This window comes from Hippopotamus amphibius, chromosome 1, assembly GCF_030028045.1.
Source record: "Hippopotamus amphibius kiboko isolate mHipAmp2 chromosome 1, mHipAmp2.hap2, whole genome shotgun sequence".
NCBI classification, from domain to species: domain Eukaryota; kingdom Metazoa; phylum Chordata; class Mammalia; order Artiodactyla; family Hippopotamidae; genus Hippopotamus; species Hippopotamus amphibius.
The window spans coordinates 56,690,174-56,706,695 of record NC_080186.1 but is presented as its reverse complement, the minus strand read 5'-3'; positions in this window follow the sequence as shown (position 1 = coordinate 56,706,695).

Below are 16,522 nucleotides of genomic sequence, written 5' to 3'. Positions count from 1 at the left end.
TAAATCTACATTAACAAGCATGCGTTTTTTTTTGGTTGCCTTGGGACCTTTTACTCCACTGAATCCCCTTTGCTCATATCAGGATGGAGAACACCTCTCTCCACAGTAGGGCAAGCGCTTATAAGCAGTACTTCTTTACTCAAACTGCAACTTCATAAGGGACCACGTGAGACCAACAGCATATTAGATGGAGTGTTTATGTAGATATACTTTGTATTTCCCAAGCTGAGCTCCAAGAAAGGAGTAAGTCAAATACATGTTTATTAGTTGATGAAACTTCACCATAGAATAGAATAACTCTGCCTTCAAGACCAAGTAGTGGTTTGTTAATCATTTAAAAATAAGCAAATTAAAGCTAAACTAAATTAAGTAACTTCCTCTCTAGGTTGGTAGCATGAGTTTCTATACCAGATTCCAAATCATCTGACTTCTGGTTTAATGCTTTTTCTATAATATCTCCAGGAACAAAATATAGCTCTCTTCCCAGGGAGCCATGTTGCTTTCAACAGTGGTCCTCAATCTAGCTGTGCATTAAAATAAATGTATTAAATACAAAGATTCTATGGCCCCTACCCTTCCCCTGACTTTCTGATATAGTAGATCTGAGATGGGTCATTGAGTGCTATAATGACAAGAAAAGGACAATTCAATGTTATACACTTTGAATCTACCAAAGCTACCACATGTTAGGGCCTACATTTGCTGAGCCTTCTGGGGTTTCTGTGTCAAAATTCTTTTTAGCATAGAGAAGAATATCTTCCCTGTTTAAGTGACAGGTTGGTCATTTTTCTTCTATGGGTTTATAAAGGAAATATAAACTCCATAGTTCTAGAGGGAGGGAACACACCAAAAACTGAGATACAGACAAAATAGCAGAACTCCCTGCCCTACACATGTCCAGTGTCAATAATCAGTTAGGTCAGTGAAAATGTATGCACTAAAAAACACAAATATAAAGATTTAATAAATGTTTTTAATATTTGATATATTAAGAGATAAATTAAAAAGCAACATTATCACTGATTATCACTAATTATCAACAGTATTATCAGTGTAGATGCATAATTTCAATAACTTAGATGAAACAGACTAATTTCTCAAAAAGCACACACTTACAAAAAACCACCCAAGTTGAAATAATGGGCTGAATAATCCTATAGCTTATAAAGAAACTGATTTTGTAGTAAAAAAAAAATTCTGATAAGGTATCAGTAAGATAGTGCAACAGGAGGTCCCAGCCCTTGTCCCCTAACAAGAACATATTTTAAAAATGCTTTTGCGGCCAAAATACCTTTTTGAGATCTCCAGTCGTTAATCATATGCTCCAGAATCCAGTTAAGAATTGGCAAGAGCTCAAGTGAGCACAAAGTGAGACAAATCTCTCTGAAATGGGTAAGAAGAGCAGTTTTCCTTTACTAACATCAGCCTCTCCCTCAAGCCCGAACAGCTCAGCACTTAGAGAAATCCCCTCAGCTCACAATTTTTCCCTTGGGGGCAAAGAATGAGTGAAGCAAGCATCCACCTTTCCTAGATTTTCGGAGTGCTGCTCAAGAGATCTATTTCTGTCTCCCCTCACTGGGAGCTCTGAGGCAACCAAGTTGGTCAGCCTCCTGGGAGAAGCTAAAAACAAACAGAAAAGGGGGGGTGGGGCAGGAGCTCTCAGCAGCTCACATGGCTCTGCAGGGTTCAGAGAAGGCACACCATTTTGAGACGTCCCTTTCAAGAGGAAGGGAAAGAAGTAGAGCTTGACCCAGCCTCCTGCCCTTCCAGCACATGCTGTCATGAATATTTTATTACACTGCCATAGGAAAAAGCAGCCAGTGGCTCTCAATAGCTGCAATGGCTCTGTAGGCAGGGAAAAGACATAATCCAGAATCTTCTCCATCAGCTGGGAGGGAGAGACGTGGAACTTGCACCCAGAGACTCAGTATTTCAGTACGATAACCTCAGGAAAAGGAGCAGGAGGTTTACGGTGGGCTGCACAGCTCTGTGGGATTGGGAGAAGGTGTACAAGCCTGCAATATCTCCCCAGGAGAGAAGGAGAGGACAGAAGTGTGTATCCTACATAGCAGCTTACCAGAGCACTGCTATAGGGAGAAGGGAAACCAGCTTACAGCAGGTGCCTGGAAAACATGATTCTCTGAAATTGGAGTATGTATAAGCCTGAAACTTCTTCCTCAGAAGGGAGGGAGAGGAGTGGAGAATGCATATCTTCAGAAAACATTTGAGTTGCTCATAGAAGCTCTAGTTGGGCTGATTGGGGAATGTCTTTCTCTGCTAAAATACAATCAGTCCATAAAGACTGGTAGAGGTTAATGTCCTTTCAGATACACACATACGAATGCAAAGCTACAGGGAACAAAAAGAATCAGAGAAATATGACACAACCAAAGGAACAAAGGAAATCTCCAGTAACTGACTCTAGAGAAATGGAGAACTATGAATTTCCTGACTCCTAATTCTAAGTAAACACTTACAGAAACTCAGTAAGCTACAAGAGAACACAGATAGGCAACTTAAAAAATCAGGAAAATAATATATAAACAAAATGAGAATATCATAAAAGAAATAAAAACCATGGAAAAGGACCAAAAAATTCTGCAGCTGAAGAATACAACAACTGAATGAAAAATTTATTAAATAGCTTCAGTATCAGACTCAATCATTCAGAAGAAAGAATCAGTGACCTTGCAGACAGGTCATTTGAACTTAGCCTGTTAGAGGACCAAAAAGAAAAAGAAAAGAAAAGCGAGGAAAACATACAAAACCTATGGGAAATCATTAAGCAAAGAAATGTATGCATTATTGGAGTCCCAGAGGAGAGCAGAGAGAGATAAGGGCAGAAAGCTTATCTAAAGAAATAATGTCTGGAAAACTCTCAAGTCTCAGGAGGGAAATGAACTTCCACACTCATGAAACTCTAAGGAGCTCACACAAGATGAAACAAAGAATATTACCCCCAGAAATGTAGAGCCAAATTCTCAAAATTCAAAAACAATTTTGAATGCAGCAGGGGAAAAGTGACTTATTACATACAAGGAGATCTCCATAAGGTTATCAGCAGATTTCTCAACAGACATTATGCAGTGGGATGATACATTCAAAGTGCTAAAAGGAAAAAATACCAATCAAGAATATTATGCCCACCAAAGCTGTCTTTCAGAAATGAAGGCAGGATAAAGACATTCCTAGACAAACAAGCTGAAGGAGTTCTTCATCACAAGACCTGCCTTACAAGAAATGCTAATGGGGCTTCTACAAGTAGAAACAAAAGAATGCTAAGTAACAAAATGCAAACATATGAAAGTATAAAACTCATTGGTAGATGTAAATATATAATCAAATTCAGAATACTCGAGTACTGTAATAATTGTGTATAATCACTTGTAACTCTAATGTAAAACTTGAAAGACAAAATTATTAAAAGTATAACACAATAATTTGTTCATAGATACACAATATAAAAAGATAAAGTCTGACATAAATAGCATGAGGTGTGGCAGGGTGACGGAAAAGTGTAGAGTTTTTGTAAGCAAGTGAAGTTAAGTTGTTATCAGCTTAAAATACAGTGTGGTAAAAATAAGATGTCTCATGTAAGCCTCAGGGTAACCACAAGGGAAAACCCTCTAGTAGACACATAAAAGTTAGAAAGACAGGACTCAAGGCATACCACTATAAAAAACAACAAATCAAAAAGGAAGAAAACAAAAGAACAAAGGAACCACAAAAGAGTCAGAAAACAATTAACAAAATAACAGAAGTGAGACCCAAGTTACCAATAATTACTTTAAACGTAAATGTATTAACTTCTCCAATCAAAAGACATAGAGCAGCTGAATGGATAAGGAAAAAGAAAAAGATTCAGCGTTATGTTGCCTGCAAGAAATGCACTTCAGCTTTAAGTACACACATAGTCTAAAAATGAAAAGGTGAAAAAGATATCCCACGCAAATGATAACCAAAAGAGTGTAGAAGTAGCTACATGTATATCAGGCGAAATAGACTGTAATTCAATACAATCGCAAAAGACCAAAAAGGTTATTATGTAATGAAAAAAGGGATCAACTCATCACGCAGATATAATAATTTGTAAATATATATGCACCCAACATTGGCACATCAATATATTAAACAAATATTAACAGATCTAAGAGAAAAAATAGATAGCAATACAATAATAGCAGGGGCCTTTAATATCCCACTTTTAACAATGAACTTTTTGGCCCACCCAATAACAAGGAACGTTTTCACCAACCCAATAACTAGAAGGGGCTTGAGCAAGAAAATCTGAATACACAGAGGAGAGGGCTAATAATGGAACAAGTTCAGTGTGGAGAGGAGAGGAATGACATCTAAGTCATGGGAGGAGGGACTGTCCTTTTGTAGCAGGGTCACTTCCCTTATTATAGTAGGAAGGAAAAAAGGAATATCTTAGGTTTGGTTTTTAAGATGTGAGTAAGTTGAAAGAGTTCCCATCTGATTGCTCCTATTTTCTCTGTGATAGAGAGCAAGGTCATCTGCTTAGATTAAAGAGGGTTTTATATTAGAGGAGTGTGGGAAAATTTTAAATAATCATTTTGTACTATGGGAGAGAAATATTGCCTATTTTCTTAATGGCTTTTGGATGAGCCCAAGAAGTAAACAGATTAACTGGGGAAAAGCACACATTTGATAAAAGTTCTATGTGACACAGGAGTTTTCACAAGGAAATGAAGACCCAAAGAAGTAGCAAAACCAAGTGCTTTTATGCTGGATTGAACAAAGAGAGGCCATTGTGGAAAAGTCACCAAAAAATATGGGGAGACTAAAGGAAGATAAGAATTATTTTAATAACATCTGTTTGTACAAAATTCTCTCAGCTTTAACTCCCTAAGAGTGTTTCTTTTTTCCCAGTACAGGGCAAATATCTTTCACACGGGAATTTTATCTCCTGTTTTCAGGACCAAAGGGGAAGATCAGATCACTCTTCTTGCCTCGGCTCTCTTTCCAGTGCCTTTAGCTCAAAATAATCCTTAGGTCAAAGTGGCATATTTTGGGTTGGCATATTCTGCCACCCTCTTCCTATAAAATATAGTAGAAATGCTGGAGAGTGTTGGGGCTCAACTTGAGATTAGTGACCATAATTTGTGGTGAAACCAATCCTATCCTTTGTGATTTTCTCCAGCAGTCCACAGTTTCATGGACTGTAGGAAAAACAGACACTGTAATTGAGTTCATCCAGGGCTGGGGTTTTATAGATACCTATCTATAAAAGACAGACAGGGAGCTAGGGCACTCATTGTCAAGAACATGATTGAAGCGGTAGAACTGGCATCTAAATTGGAAAATAAAGGAAGGTGAGGCTGATTGAGAAACGTAGAGACAGCTTCCTAGAGATCTTTTTTTTTTAAGCTCTTTATTGGAATATAATTGCTTTACACTCTTGTACCAGCTTTTGAGGTACACCAAAGTGAATCAGCTGTATTTATACATATATGCCCATATCCCCTCGCTCCCACGACTCCCTCCCACCCTCCCTGTCCTGGCCCTCTAAGACATCACCCATCATCGATCTTGATGATGTTTAAGAATAGTAATCATTGGAATAAGTGAGGAAATTGAAAGGATAGGTAGTTTATGGTCAAAGATCAGAATGCTTCAATTAGTTGTTTTGGGATTAGACCAGATTGAGGTAATGGCAAGGTGCAGGGTGTGAGTGTAGGAGAGAGTGCCTAGGGTGGAATGGATGAGGAGAGCAATGGGCACAGGGATGTCAGTTGTTGGATGGGTCATCTCTGAAGACGTTGGAATTACCTGGGATGATCACAGAACTTGGAGCTGAGAAGAAAACTGTGTGCCTAATGACAAACTCTCTGATGAATGACAAGGAGTTATCAGCAGGTCAGAAGATAATATCAGTGAGGAAGGTGAGGGAAATAATAGTCTGGTAATGGTAAAATAGACAGCAAGAAAGAGGTAAGTGGGGCATATACAAATGAAAGCTGACACTGAGGGATATAGAAGTGGTATCTTCAGGGAGCAATAAGGTTTGTGTTGCAGCTAGGAGGTACAGGGGACACTCTGAAAACATAAAGATACAATGGAGTTTGCTGAGAATGGTGCGGCTGTTCCAAAAGACACAGTCGAAAGTTTGGAAAGTGAAAGGGCTGGGTCAGTTTCTAGGCAATACATTGCATTATGGAGGTAATGTGCTATAGAAAACCGGGAAGAGGAGGTGGGATTTAGGCTTTGGGATTTCCAGAGGAAAATGGGTAGATTTAGTGTCAGCTCCCTAGGGGGAGTGGGTGTTGACGTGTGGTGGCCAGAGGGTGTGGCTTGCCCAACCTGGGGGGAATCTCCCAAGACCTGCAGTCTGAGGTCACACATAACCAGCCAGTGACTTACAATACTTTCTGAGATTACCTTTCAAACCAAGGGTTCATTTTTTCATCTGTTTTGAAGTATGAGGAAACAGGCCCAGCAAGAGTCAGGGAATTGTCCAAGGATAGAAACCTGTTTTTAATATCAAAAGTAAGGATTAGAATCCAGGTATCCTGGGCTTCCCTGGTGGTACAGTGGTTAAGAATCCACCTGCCAATGCAGGGGACACAGGTTCCATCCCTGGGCCGGGAAAAATACCACATGCCATGGAGCAACTAAGCCCATGTGCCACAACTATTGAGCCCATGTGCCAGAACTACTGAAGCCTGTGCACCTAGAGCCTGTGCTCTGCAGCAAGAGAAACCACCGCAATGAGAAGCTGGAGCACCACAGCAAATGGTAGCCCCTGCTCACCGCAACTAGAGAAAGTCCGTGCGCAGCAACGAAGACCCAAAGCAGCCAATGAATAAACAAACAAACAAACAAACAAATAAATTTATTTATTAAAAAAAAAAGAATCCAGGTATCCTGATTCCTAATCCTGTTTGCTCCCCTCCCAGCTCCTCACGCCCATTTATCTGAAGAAGGTAGAAGAGGTTTCTCTCACTCTTTTAGTTACAAGAAGGCATTTGCTTATACTACTTAATACCAAAGAAATTAGGTTAAACTTAAATAAATTGGCATTTATTTGCTGAAAAAATATTGTCCTAAACCATATAACTCAAGGATACTGAATGAAGATTGTTCAATGTAGTTATTGTTGTTTGGTAATACTTTTCCTCAGAACTAGCCTACTGCCTAATCCAATTAATATTTTATTCCTGAACAGAACTATTAATGACCCAAGAATAGGCAATTCTTGATTTAAGAAAACCTGGTTTTTGACTTCAAAGTCATAAAACATGAGATATTATTTACAGAGGAATCAATATTTCATTAAAAGGACTCATCATAAATAGTTCACTTAAATCATTAATTTATAGTGTGATTTTATGTATTCATTCAGTCATTTGACGCATTTATCGTGTGCCTCCTATGTGCCAGAGAAGACAGTGGTGAACTAAACACACCAGGTCCCCCTGCTCATGGCGCCTACGTTAAATTATCAAATGAATGTGTGGGTGGTCAGCCAAACAAACAGAAAGTGGTTTGCAGAGGAGTAACCTAGGCTGATGTGATGTAGAATGGCTAAGAGGCTGTCATTTAAGCTGAGATTTGTTGACAAGGTCAGGATTTTCTATTTCACTTTTTAGGAAACATCCAGTATATTATTTTTCACATCTAAAGCTTTCTGTAGCCTTCATATTTTGGTAACTTAAAGAGATTCATAAGTATTGATAGTTTCAGTGGTCCCTTTGAATCGATAAAGTATGTCTTTTTTTCTAAAAGTTTGATTTTTAGAGATAAAGGAAATGCCATCCACTGGTAAAACATTGTTGGAGTGAAACTTTATGGGAAGTTTCTGCTGGCCTGAATGCTTTCACTTCTAAATGGCAGTATAATAAGAATTCCATTTTGCTTTGCTCTCCCTACACTGACCCATGATTGATAGTGATTTCCTTACAGGTAGAGAAGTAATTCAGATGCATGCCTGTTAGAAGCCATTTCAATAGATTCCAGCTACCTAGCTATCTTATGGAATTGTTGAAGGAAGTACCATCTGAGAAAATAAGGGAAGAGTCACTCATGTATTCTTTATATTTATCAAGGACCTACTATAGTCCTTTTCAAACAACTTTCTAAATAACCTGTTTCTAACAACTTTAATGTACTGTTAAAAGTTGGGGCTTTCCTAGTGACTTCTCTAGATGATTCCAAAAGATATGTAGTTCCTAGATGGAAATATTCTGGATTTAATGCCTACTAGAAATGGAACTTTTACTTCCTGTGGTTTAATGCTTTTTGACTCAATTAGAACTTTGTTTTCTGAATTTACCATATTCTCACATATCTCTAGTTTAAAACGACACAGCATAAATTTGTATAAGGAGGATTATATTAGAGTGATTAGAATGATTCTAGTGATGAGAGATTATATCATAGAAAGAAAATTCAGCTGTCAAAAATTTGTATTTCTATTTTATACAAGCTTATGGTCTATTAGCTAGCTATAAATGTTTAATAGTGATATAAGTAAATATTTACTCCCTTTAAAATTTTTTCTTTTCTCCTGTAGCATGTTTTTGGCCCACGGGAGACTGTGCACCATTGGCAGTAGACCTAAATTTCTGAAGACAATTTGTACTTCAAAAATCCTTGAACTCTCTACTTCTAATGCAGGTATTGCTGATTACTTATAGACATAATATTGCACGTATTCTGCAATGTCCAAAAAACATAATTTTTAAGCTACTTTATAGTTATTTTATTAGAATGAGTATTTCTGTTATATAAGCTGAAATTATCTCTTGTCATCAGCTAGAACTGACCTTCACTGGGCAGCTGTTTGCCTGTCTGTGTATCAGGCATATTGCTAGGCATTTTATTCAATAGCTCACTTTATTTTTTTTTTTAATTGAAGTGTAGTTAATTTACAATATTATGTTAGTTTCAGGTGTACATCATAGTGATTCAATTTTTTTTGCATATTATATTTCATTATAGGTTGTTATAAGATATTGGGTGTAATTCCTTGTGCTATACAGTAAATCTTTGTTGCTTATCTATCTTATGTATAGTAGTTTCTATCTGTTGATCACACATTCCTAACTTCCCCCCCACCCTCTTTGGTAATCATAAGTTTGTTTTCTATGTCTGTAAGTCTGTTTCTGTTTTGTATATACATTCATTTGTATTATTTTTCAGATTCTACATATAGGTGCTGTGGTATAGTATTTGTTTTTCTCTGACTTACTTTACTAAGCATAATATTTTCTAGGTCTATCCACATTGCTGCAAATGGCAATGTTTCGCTCTTTTTTATGGCTAATATTCCATTGTATGTACATGACATCTTCTTATCCCAGTCATCACTTGATGGCACTTGGATTCCTTTCATGTCTTGGCTGTTGTAAATAGTGATACTGTGAACATTGGGGACCATGTATCCTTTTGAATTAGAGTGTTTTGTGGGGCGTTTTTTTTTGGGGGGGGGGATATATACCCAGGAGTAGAATTGCTGGACCATATGGTAGTTCTATATCTAGTTTTTTAAGGAACCTCCATACTGTTTTCCATACTGGCTGCACCAATTTACATTTCCAGCAACAATGCATAAGGATTCCCTTTTCTCAACATCTTTTAGCATTTATTATTTGTAGGCTTTTTAAAATTTTTTAATTTTTTTAAATTTATACATATATATATATATTTTGGCTCTGTTGGGTCTTTGTTGTTGTGCTTGGGCTTTCTCTAATTGCGGCAAGCAGAAGCTACTCTTCATTGTGGTGCGTGGGCTTCTCATTGTGGTGGCTTCTCTTGTTGCAGAGCACGGATTCTAGGCATGGGGGTTTCAATAGCTGTGGCATGTGGGCTCAGCAGTTGTGGCACACAGGCTTAGTTGCTCCACAGCATGTGGGATCTTCCCGGCCCAGGGATCGAACCCATGTCCCCTGCGTTGGCAGGCGGATTCTTAACAATTGCACCACCAGCAAAGTTCCTGTTTGTAGACTTTTTTGAAAATAGTCATTCTGACCAGTGTCACTTGATAGCTCATTGTGCTTTTGATTTGCATTTCTCTAGTAATTAGTGACACTGAGCGTCTTTTTATGTGCTTGTTAGCCATCTGTATGTCTTCTTTGGAAAGAGAGCTATTCAGGTCTTCTGCCCATTTTTTGATTGGGTTTCTGTTTTTTGATATTGAGTTGTATGAGCCGTTTATATATTTGGATATTAACACCTTGTTGGTTTCATCGTTTGCAGATATTTTCTCCCATTCTATAGGTTGTGTTTTTGTTTCATTGGTGGTTTTCCTTTGCTGTGCAAAACTTTTAAGTTTGATTAGGTCCCATTTGTTTATTTTTTCCTTTATTTCTTTTGGCTTGGGAGACTAATTAAGAAAATATAGCTACAATTCATGTCAAAGACTGCTTCACATACGTTGCCTTCTAGGTGTTTTATGATGTCATGTCTTATATTTAGGGCTTTAAGCCATTTTGAGTTTATTTTTATATATGGTATGAGGCAATGTTCTAATCTCATTGTTTTACTTGTGTCTGTCCAGCTCTCCCAGCACCACTTGTTGAAGAGATTGTCTTTTCTCCATTTATATTCTTGCCTCCTCTGTCATAGATTAGTTGCATAGCTGGGTAGTTTTATTCCTTGCCCCTCTAGTCTGTTCCATTAATCTGTGTGTCTGCTTTTGTGCCAATAGCATGCTTTTTGATACTGTAGCTTTGTAGTATTATCTGAAGTCTGGGAGGCTTATGCCTCCTGCTTTGTTCTTTTTCTTCAGGATTGCTTTGGCAAGTCTGGATCTTCTATGGTTCCTATACATTTTAGGATTATTTGTTTTAGTTCTTTGAAAAATTTCATGCACACTGTGATAGGGATCACATTAAATTTGTAGGTTGCTTTGGGTAGTATGGCCATTTTAACAATATCAATTCTTCTAACCCAAGAACATGGGATATCTTTTCATTTCATTAAATCATCCTCAGTTTCCTATATCAGTGTTTTATAGTTTTCAGTGTATAAGTCTTTTACCTGCTTGGTTAAGTTTCTTCCTAAGTTGTTTGTTTTGTTTTGTTTTTATGTCATTTTAAATGGGATTTCTTTTACTTTCACTTTCTGATATTTTATTGTTAGTGAATAGAAAAGCAACAGATTTCTGTATATTCATCTTGTATTCTGCAACCTTGCTGAATTCATTTATTAGTTCTAATAGGTTTTGTGTGGGACTTCATGATTCTCTGTGTAGAGTATCATGTCATGTGCAAATAGTGACAGTTTGACCTCTTCCCTTCCAATTTGGATACCTTTTATTTCTTTTTCTTGTCTGATTGCTGTGTCTAGGACTTCCACTACTGTGTTAAGTAAAATCAGCAAGAGTGAACATTCTTGTCTTGTTCCTGAAATTAGTGGGAAAGCTTTCAGGTTTTTACCCTTGAATATTATGTTGGATTTGTCATAAATGGCCTTTATTATGTTGAAATATGTTTCTTCTATACCCACTTTGACAAGAGTTTTTATCATGAATGGATATTGAATTTTGTCTAATGCTTTTTCTGCATCTGTTGAGAATGCATGTAGTTTTTGTGTTTCCTTTTGTTGATATGGTGTATCACATTCATTGATTTGTGTATGTTGAACCATCCATGTGACACTGGAATCAGTCCAACTTGATCATGGTATATGATCCTTTTTAAGCATTGTTAGATTTGGCTTGGTGACCTTTTGTTGAGGATTTTTGCCTCTATATTCTCAAAGATATTGGCCTGTGATAATTTTCTTTTTTGTAGTGCCTTTGTCTGGTTTTGTATCAGGGTAATTGTGGCCTTGTAGAGTGAATTTGGGAGTTTTCTCTCTTCTTCAGTTTTTTGGAGTACTTTGAGAATGATCTCGGGTGACCTCGGCCCACAGTGTCTTGAAGCAGGATTTTGGTTCCTGGCCAGTGACTGAGGTCAGACCACAACAGTGAGAGCACTGAATCCTAGCCACTAGACCAGTGGTCAGTGGCAAGGCCCTGGCTGTATGGTTTTGCAGAAAAGAATTCCCACAAAGATGGAAAGTAGTGAAACAGTAAAGCATTAGAAAAGAAAGAAAAGAGTACCTGTGGATAGAGACACAGGTGGGCTCAAAGAGAGAGTCATGCCCCCGTGGCAGTTTGAATCACTTTTATGGGGCATGTCTTCCTTGTTTCCTTTGATCAATCATTTTGATTTGCCTGCTTCAGAGTCCACATTTGGTGTATCTCAGGATTTTTCCATGTGTGCATGCACATCTCTTAGCCAAGATTGATTCTGTCAAAGAGGCCTATGGGTAAGTTTGGCCACTTGGCATCACTCCCCTTTTGACCTTCAAGGAGCCTTTCTGTGCATGTGTAGTCTGAGGAGGTCTCCTGACTTCAAGAATGAGGAATATGTGATCTCTTATCTTCTATCTGGGCAGGGCCTAGCCACCTCTCTCAATTGTGCTGTTATTCCTGTCTCTTGGAGTATCCATCCACAGGGAATTAACTCAAACTGTTTGCCCTGGGGGCCCACCTGTCTCCTGCCTCAAATTTCCCCTGAGAGATGTAGACCCCAAAAAATCTTTATTGGCTGGCAATGGGCTCATAGACCCTACCTAGTTGGGGTCATGGAGCTCTCACCCTGTCTCATTGAGGGGCCCCAGGGTGACTCCTGTTGTTATTTCTACAGAAATTGCTGTGGGGAGTGGCTGGAGTCCCTGCATTACTGTTATTCTGTGATGCCCTAGAGAAAACAGATGACATAATTAGATTAGAGAAGCAGCGACCCTTCTGTCCATCCTATAATGAATTATGGCCAAGTTCCTGATGGAAAATGGCCTTCTTCCAGAGACGCAAGGCTCAGAATGGTAATTTACAGAGTCAGAATTCTTCATTTTCCTACTGAAGAAAATTCTAATGTCTCTTGCCTAACCCACTTTAGAGTATGATTGGCCTGTTCTACTTTTCCTGAGGACTGAGGTCTCCAGGATGAATGGAGGTGGTATTTAATTCCTAAAGCCTGTGAAAGCTGTTGTGTGACCTTGCTACAAATGAAGGTCCACTGTCACTCTGAAGGTGACGGGGCAACCTGAATCTAGGAATAATTTCCTTTAGGAGTACCTTAGCCACTTCAGTCATCTTCTCCGTTTTAGTAGGGAAGGCTTCTATCCATCCAGTAAAAGTATCTATAAAGACTAATAAGTATTTGAAGCCCTGGAAAGAGGGCATCTGATTGAAATCTATTTGCCATTCCTCTTTGGGTGAGTCCCACGTTGCTGGATTGAGCTAACGAGAGGGGGAGGCGTGAGGTTGCCTCCTGGATGATGAGTGATGCAAAGGGCACAGGCTCAAGTAACTCTTTTAATTGTCTCCAGGAGCCCTTTCCCTGTAAAAATTTGGAAAACAATTGAAGATCTTGCATCTCTCCCCAGATACAGAGAATCATGTAGCCCTTTAATAACTTTCCATTGTTCAGAGAGAGGTATGAGCAATTTCTGATCTGTGTGCCACCAGCCATGTGTTCCCTTGGTTCCCTCTCTGTCTCATGCCCAGTGCTCTTCAGAAGTTGAGTACCTGGGTATAACTTCAGAAGGGGTAAAGGATGGATTAATGCCATTTGGTTATGGGCATCAGTGCTGCTTTCTTTGCTTCCCAATCTGCCCTGTTGTTTCCTTGGGAAACATGAGAAGTTCCCTTTTGGTGCCCACGGCGGTGAATGACCGCTACCTGTTTTTGGCTTTTGAACCGCTTCTTTGAGATGTAAAATCTCAGCACCATATTTTATAGGGGAAGTTCTTGCATTTAGAAGTCCTGTCTCTTTCCAGATAGCTGCATTGTCATGTGAAACAAGGAAGGCATATTTTCAGATTAAGTACAGTAAACCACTTGGTGTCCTCAGGGATTTGGGTTAATATTGTGTAAGGATTGGCCACAAGGGGATGTATAGGGAACACTGCATCGTTTACTGCTCTAAAGTCTTGTACAATGCTATATTCCCCATTTGCCTTAAAAGCTGGCAGAATAGGCCTATGGCACAGAGACTGACAGGGCACCCAAGAAGCCATGCCTTAAGAATTTATCTGCAAGGATTTGTAAACCCTTCTTTGCCTCCAGCTTTATGAGATATTGTCTCTTGTTAGGATAGGCAGCTTCTAGCCTAAGGCTAATTCTTCCAGGTTGGGCTTTTATGGCCCTTCCAGGGATTCCTTGTCTCATACTAAAGGGTCCCCTGCCTGTAGAATATGGCTGGGAATAGGACCCTGCTCTTCTGGCTGGTCCATCTTAGTCAGAGTTAAGATATGGGGCTGTTCGGGACCTCCTAACTGGAGCATGGCCCCTCAGGAGCTCAGAAGGTCTCTCTGCAGTAGTGGGGTGGGACACTCAGGCACAACTAAAAAGGCTTGTGAAATCAACTGCTGCTCAAACTGGCAAGTGAGAGGCCCAGTAAAGTAATGGGTGCGAGGCTTCCCATCAACACCAGTAACGGGAGGAAAGAGGTCCAGCATGAGAAACTAAGGCAGAGTAAGTGGCTCCTGTATCAAGTAAAAAATTGATTTTCTTACCTGCCATGTCAAGGACTACCCAGGGCTCCTCAATGGAGATAGACACCTCATTGTGGAGAGCCGCCAGAATCTCAAGGCCGCTTCAGTCGTCCAGCATGGCCATCTTGGGAGTGGGAGCCCCCTTTCGCCTTCGGGACAGAAGGCAGTCCCTCTTCCAGTGACCTGTTTGTTTGCAGGCTGGGCATGGCCCGGGGGGCTCTTTCTGGCATTCTCGGGCCCCTTTCTGGCATTCTCGTGCCCAATGGCCAGTTGACTTGCATTTGTAGCATTCCCCCTTGTTGGTCTTACCTCCGGACTGATAGTTCAACTTTCTCGTTCCCCTTGGGGTGTCGTGAGGTCATAAGGCATGGCTGACAGCAACGGCTATCAGTTTTGCATGAGCCCTGGCCTGTCTTTTCTCACATTGGGTTCTCTCTTCCTCCTCAGCTTGATCTCGATTATTAAATACCCCAAAGGCTACATCTAGGAGTTGGGGCATGGGGGTTTGCGGTCCAAGTTGTAATTTTTGGAGTTTCCACCTAATATGAGGGGTGGATTGGCTGATGAAGTGCTGTCCCAGCAGGGTCTGACCTTTGGAAGTACAGGAGTCTATGTTGATATACTTCCTAAGTTCCTCCACAGGGCACCCGTGAAAGAGGGCTGGATTTTCTTTTTTTTCTTAGGTAACTCCTTTAACCTTTTCACAGTTAACTGACTTTCTGATATACTTTCTCATCCCTTCTAATACACATTGGATCATGTGCTTCCTGGTTTCTGTTCCCACCTGGGAATTATAATTCCAAGGGGGTTCTTGATTTGAAAATGCATCTCCATCCACAGCATAATGTTCGGATTGGTTTCTGGCAAGCTGGTCAGTGTGCCCCTGGGCTGCTGTTCAGATTCTGTTTTTCTTCAGGGGTGCTGCAGGTAGATAAAAGCACTTGAAGTTAAGTCATAGACCAGGGTTAAGGCATGAAACTCCTCAACAAACCTACTAGGGTCTTCAGAAAATTGGCCCATTTCTGTTTGCATTGGGCTAAGTCGATTAAAGAGAAGGGCACGTGTACTCTGATTGTCCCTTCACCATTTGCCACTTCCCTAAGAGGGCATAATCTCCCTGATCCTGGGTGATAGGAAGCTCCACTGTGAGTTACCCCAGAGGGACCAGCCTCTCTTTTTTGGGGTGACAGAGGGTATGGAGGGACACAGGGAGCTGGAGTTTGGGATCTGTCAGAGGGACCAGGAGAAGTAGGTGGCTCCAGAGAAGTAGGAATACTGTCAGGAGTAGGAGGAAATTTTTGTATCCATTTAGCCAATCTGTGTCTTTTGGTTGGGACATTTAACCCATTTGTACTTAAGGTAATTATCAATATGTATGTTCCTATTGCCATTTTCTTTATTGTTTTGGGTTTGTTTTTTATAGGTCTTTTTCTTCTTCATCTTCTCTTGTGTTCCCCACCTAGAGGTGTTCCTGTAGCGTTTGTTGTACAGCTGGTTTGGTGGTGCTAAATTCTCTTAGCTTTTGCTTGCCTGTAAAGTTTTTGGTTTCTCTGCTGAATCTGAATGAGGTTCTTGCTGGGTAGAGTAATCTTGGTTGTAGGTGTTTCCCTTTCATTACTTTCAATATATCCTTCCACGCCCTTTTGGCCTGCAGAGGTTCTGCTGAAAATTCGGCTGATAACCTTATGGGAATTCCCTTCTGAGTTATTTTTTGTTTTTTCCTTGCTGCTTTTAATTTTTTTTCTTTTAATTTAATGTTTTTTAGTTTGACTAATGTGTGCCTCTGTGTTTCTCCTAGGGTTTATCCTGTATGGGATTCTCTGCACTTCCTGGAGTTGGGTGGCTATTTCCTTTTCCATGTTAGGGAAGCTTTTGACTATAATCTCTTCAAATATTTTCTCAGACCCTTTCTCTTTCTCTTCTTCTTCTGGGTCCCCCATAATTCAAATGTTGGTGGGTTTAATGTTGTCCCAGAGGTCTCTGAGACTGTCCTCATTTCTTTTCATTATTT